Here is a 6,054-nt window from a genome sequence, read left to right as displayed (position 1 = left end):
CATCATCATCCATCCTGACCTATATGGACAAGATCACAGCTTTCACCAGCAAGCTGAAATTGTGGAGATCCCGAGTGGAAAAAGGAGTGTGGGACATGTTTCCATCACTGTGTGAGGTGTGCGCCAATGACGGTGAACGCATCCGAGACGCTGTACATTCTCACCTCGGCGCACTCATTCAGAAATTCCATGAGTATTTTCCTGATATTAGAGGTAAGATATATATTTTTGGTTCTATTATTATTATTATTATTATTATTTTATACATGTTAAACAGAAACACTCTTATCAGTTGAATTCATTGTAATAGTAATTTTATCTTTTTCTATCAAATCAATCATCTGTAGATATGACAGAATGGGACTGGATACGGGATCCTTTTTGTAGTGAGGCAAGAGAGCACTGTGTCCTAACAGGAAGAGCAGAGGAGGAGCTGATAGATGTGGCTTCAGACAGGAGCCTTCAACTGCTTTTCAGAGAGTCAAAGAGTCTTGGACAGTTCTGGGTGTTTGTTTCCAAGGAATACCCCACATTAGGAGCTGCTGCACTCAAAGTTTTGGTACCCTTTTCTACCACTTACCTATGTGAGAGTGGATTTTCTGCTCTGACTGCAATGAAAACAAAATACAGATCACGGCTACAACCATCACAAGACATGCGTGTCAGTCTGTCGAAAATAATTCCTAGATTCGATGTGTTGTGTTCAAAGAAGCAGGCACACCCTTCACACTAATACATTTCACTTGCTTACTCTTAAGCTTGAAGTAGTTATTAAACACAATATTTCAGTTCTTGAGATTTGTACATGTTTTTGTTAATCAGTAGTACTCAGCTATTCCTCTCATAACCTTAACATAACCATTAGGCTGCTGTTATGACATCTGAATGGTTATAACTTTCTGTATTTCTTTCAAGCCTTTTGGTATTGCAATCAATTATATATTTCATTCATATGAAAATAAATTAAATTAATAGGAAAATAAAAACTGTTCTCTACTACTAAATGAAGATGCGTTTTTCCCCTTATTTCCATTTAAACATTTTATGGTGGGTCTTGAGATTGATTATACTTGTCTAGGTGGGTCCTAGAATGAAAAAGTTTGGGAACCCCTGCCCTATAATATACTAGCAGCTGTTTGTCACCAATGCTAATCAAACAACAAAAGAGAAAGAGAAAATGACATTTGCTGCTTTAACAAAGATAATTAATTTAATTAATTATATTTAATTTATACAGTGAAGACTATGCGGTGTTATTTTACATTTGATTATTCAATGTCTGACTCTGTACCTGAATAGTTAGATGTACCTGAAAAAAATAAAGCACTGTTTATTTCATTTATATCTTTGTTCTATTGTATTTATTTATATATGCTTGGAATTTGTTTATTACTTTCTATGCAGATTTACTCCATTAAAAAAATCACCCCAGTCATTCTAAAATGATTTATTCCTTCCAAATAGTGCTATTCAAGTCATCTGGTGAAATTGTTTTCATATCGCAGAAAAATAAAATATCGCAATGTCCTTTTTTCCCCAATATCGTGCAGCCCTAATGCAGTCTTTTTGTGGCTGTTCGAACACATTCAACCACATGAGCGTTTCCACCACAAAAGCAATCCGGTCGAATGCGTTTTCAACTACCTCTGGAAGTGGTTGAAAGTTGACAAGCTAAAAACGTTTTACACCCACTGATTGCAATCGTGAATCGTTTTTTCGTATAAACGTTCCTATCATGGTATATAATGACACTGATCTATATAGTCATTCTATATCGAGCTCGGGCGTAGACGTTATGGAATGGTGCATTGTGGGTAACGGCGACCATTTTAGAGGCAATGCAAAGGGCGGTTTGGAATAAGGTAATAGCGTAACCGGCCGGTCTCCACCGGCACAGAGAAAGAGTTATGGACCGTGAAAAAAAAAAAGTTGGCTATACCGTATACTGACAAACTTAATAAAGAAGCCAAACATATGTCCCTATGAACATAGAGTATGGTGTAATAATTATGAAAGTTTACCAAGCCTCAGTTTCCCTGATATTTTCTCCTACCTGGTCTGTGGAGTGAGCGCTTACACCTCTGATCAATTTAAAAACTTCAATTCACTGGAGCCTCACCTGCAGTTCACAAATGGATTTGTGCAAGATCTGCAGATCTACAAAGTAAACGCAGAGAACTGATTGATTGATTGATTTTATTTGACCCTTTTGTTTAAAATACGATACAGCTTTGCACCATACATTAAAAAGAAACAAAACAAAGTCAGGATAACACAATAAAGCCCTAGGGCTTATTTCCATTGTGGTCCCGAAAACAGAGTACATTACATTCCAGTTCACAGTACATTACACAGTACATAATTAAACCTAATATTATCAAATGACCAATGTTACAATTTTAATTACCTACAGCCTACTATACAGTACATCTACTTCCGTATCGTGATTCCCACAATGCAATGCGACGTGATGAAACGATCCCGAACTCTATAGATCAGTGTTTACACCCCGTTTAGACCTGTATTTAGCATCGTCCACTTGTGATCCGATCGACCAAGACTATCTTAATACCAGGTGGAAACTGGGCCTAAGACAGTGATTCTCAACCAGTGGGCCGTGTAAGCAGTGGTAAGCAACCCACAAATTAATTTTTATTTGTTTTTTCTTGTTATTTTCTAATTATCCGACTGTTCTTATGAATTTATATGATCAAAAACACTCAAGTCAAGTCATGATGCATTATCTAAAAGCTAATTTATGTTTAAATATCGCAACACCAATCACGTCACAACGTCAGATTGAACGTTTGTTCGATCAGATGCAGTAACATTACGTTACTGTTATACGGATCGTTTTCTGAAAAGAAATGCAAATGTGGGAGACAGACCTGTGCAAACAAAAGCTGTGAAGTGTGTGGTGAGAAAATATGATGCTGAATACATTAAAGGTGCCCTAGAATGTGAAATTGAATTTATCTTGGCATAGTTAAATAACAAGAGTTCAGTACATGGACATGACATACAGTGAGTCTCAAACACCATAGTTTTCTCTTTCTTATTTAAATCTCGTTTTTGAAAAACACCCCTGAAAAACAGGCGAATCGCCACATAACACCGACTGTGACGCAACAGTCGGGATCATTAATATGTACGCCTCCAAAAATTTGCATATGCCAGCCCATGCTCAGTGCCAGGCAGAACTGCGCAGCCGAATCATCAGAAGTTCTGCAGGTGAAGAAACAAGCGAGGATCATAGGGAAAATGGCAGATCTATCTATAATCTATCTATCTATCTATCTATCTTTAATCCGATACCGCTACAGTTTAATTCGAAGTTGTTAGTTGCTCTGCCCATTTCACCACGGACTGTTTTTCTAACCTGGAACAATATCAAGCAGCCAGGCTTCTCTCGGCGTCTCAAATGGACGAAGGGGACAATTTCAACTAACATTATATTCCCGCAAGTGGTAAGTAGTGATTTTATTAACGATAATTTACACTGTGTTATCTAGATCTAGCGCGATATTGTTTTTTCCTCGAGAGACATCATGGCTTGCAAACGAGCGAACGAAGCATGGCAGTTGCTCAGTGTTTGGATGTACAAATGAACACAAAAGTATTTTTTTAGCTCCTTCATCCGAGCCTCTGGAGAACCAGTGGGTTATGTGAATTTCTGATGTGTAATTGTTCAAGTTCAGACAGATAATCTTTCTCTCAAAGTCGTTCAACACTGTTTATGCATCAGTAAATCGCGTTGCAGTGATAAGATCTTCATTCACGTGATCAACAGGCTGTTATCTGCTCAATGGTCATCACTGCAACCTTTTATGTGATGAGAATAGATCTAAATACTTAAACTTCTCATTAATTCTCATTCGTTAATCCCGATAGCTGTAATAGTAAAAACGTATAAAAGCTGTAATAGTAAAAGTTTTCCAGATAGCTCTACATGTAATGCCAGATATTTCATATGCAAGCATGTCAGCCAATCACAGCAGTGGGCAACAACACTGCAGTCTTGCAGCAGACACGCCCCTTCAAACAGAGTGTTCAAATCAAGGGATGAAATCAGGCTAGGAAATATGCCTTTTATTTCTAAATTATAACAAATTTTGATCTAAAAAACATACTAACATTATAAGGGCACCCCAGGAAACATTATAAAATAATAAAATAATCCATTCTAGGGCACCTTTAAATTTGTTTTTTATAAGGGCAGGTACTGAGACTAAAGAGGGTCGCACACTGGACGAGAAGCGCAGCGCCGCGTCGCGTCTAGGGGCCCGTTTACACCTGGTCACTTCATGTGTTTTTACTCATCAGATAGATATCTGATTTATCAAAACGATTCCATTTACACCTAGTCACATTTGCAAAACGGATATAAATCCGATCTTCAATTCCCGCGCTATATGCAGATTTAATGGAGTTCACGTCACCGAAATCAACAGATATGAGCTGCAATTTATTGATCATCAGCTAATTTCAAAATCAAAGACCACAACAGGAGAGAACGGCAATGGCACATGGTAAGATCATTTCGTTTCTTTACTTTTAATGAAGATGATTGTGGTAAGCGTCTGCGAATTTCTTTCACTTTGATTTGCGATAGTTGCGATATTATGATTGTACTGTAGCTACAATTAAATACAATCGTTGTTAAGTCTGCAGTCTGAACACTTTACCTCAGGACGTAACGTTACATTAACTGAATTAATTGAGAATCTCACCTGGAAATCCACATTCATCCACACAGATTATTTCTGTAAATGAATGTAAAACTAAATGTATCTTGCAGCACAGGGTGAAGTCAGTATATACATTAACGACGATTTGAGACAAATATAATGTAAATTTAATATAAACTATGTAAATGGCGCTCTGTGGTGTGGCAGGATTTTGAACAGGGTCCTGAGCCATTTACTACAACTGGCCGCCGCTGTGATCCCGTCCGCGCAAAAATAAATAAATAAATAAATAAATTAGCTTATCTCTGAGATAATAGCCTGAGACATGCTGCCACTCAGTTTTGTTGAGGGACAAAACAAAAACCGATGGACTTCATCGAGCCCATAATAATATTATTAATATAGAATGACAAGGCAGGAAATTGTCACGTCAAGGCTGGAGCTGCCGCATCAAAACATGCTCGCGATTATGAAAAAGACAATTGAGAGAGTAACTTTATGTAGCAATAACAACGGATAGTTAGACATCTTTAAAACCAGAGTCTTACATGACCATAATATTCCTTATACCTTATTTCTCTCATAATTACTTGCCAAGTGTCTGAATTCGTGTTTATGATTCACGATATATGGAACGAAATGAGATGTAGCTTTACTGAAACTTATGTAAATATACTCACACAAAAATAACGTTCCTTAATGTTAGATAAAGCACTACATTACTTTTAATAATTATTAAATATTTTACACTGCTATAGAACAGTTTGCATTGATTTAAACGCCGTAAATGCTTAAAACACAAACCTTTTTTTCCAGTTGACTCACAACAGACGCAGGAGCGCGGCGCCGCCTTATGACGTCACACCACCTGACCAAAATAAAAGTCCTGTTAACACACTGCTCTGTCTTAAATCACAAAGTTCACAGAAATTTACATACGCATATAATAATATTAAGAACTATTAATATTGCAGCCTGTAATTATCATAAATGCATAGACCTAAAATAAGAATTATTTAAGAAAAAACGCGGAATTATATTAACACATTGTCTATTTATTGTATTGTGCGCAATGGTGCCTATAGACAGCATTCAAATGAAGTTTGTTATCAACAAATGTTAAAAGAATATGACTTATAGGCTAAAACATTTTTATCTATCACATCCAACAGTCTTTTAAATCAATTCACAAAACGTTTATTTGTTTTATTTTAATATTTTAATTTAAATATTTAATTTTTTATTAGGCTATTAATTTAGTTGGTTACATTTTTTATTAATTGTTATGTAGGCTATAGTAGTTATGTGTTAAAGTTCATATTTTGTAAATATTAAATATATTTTGCCTGATCATGTCAATACAGTT

The 6,054-nt window shown here is 36.3% G+C and overlaps 1 protein-coding gene across 2 annotated transcripts in view; it reads right to left on the bottom strand.

Moving 5' to 3' along the window:
- Positions 1-5,550, bottom strand: part of LOC311080815 (uncharacterized protein) — an 18,312-nt gene extending 12,762 nt beyond the window's left edge. Inside the window, exon 1 of one of the 2 annotated variants that reach the window (XM_084110958.1) lies at positions 5,493-5,550. The gene's annotated coding sequence lies outside the window, so the exon portion shown is untranslated. Of the gene's footprint in view, positions 1-2,053; positions 2,160-5,492 lie in introns of those variants that run through there. The other variant, XM_084110959.1, reaches the window with a different exon arrangement.
- Between the last annotated feature and the right edge of the window lie 504 nt (positions 5,551-6,054).

The sequence above is a fragment of the Abramis brama genome (genome assembly GCF_963993115.1).
Source record: "Abramis brama genome assembly, chromosome: 4".
Lineage (NCBI taxonomy): Eukaryota > Metazoa > Chordata > Actinopteri > Cypriniformes > Leuciscidae > Abramis > Abramis brama.
The sequence above is the reverse complement of the archived record's forward strand: the minus strand, read 5'-3'. Positions and strand labels throughout refer to the sequence as shown.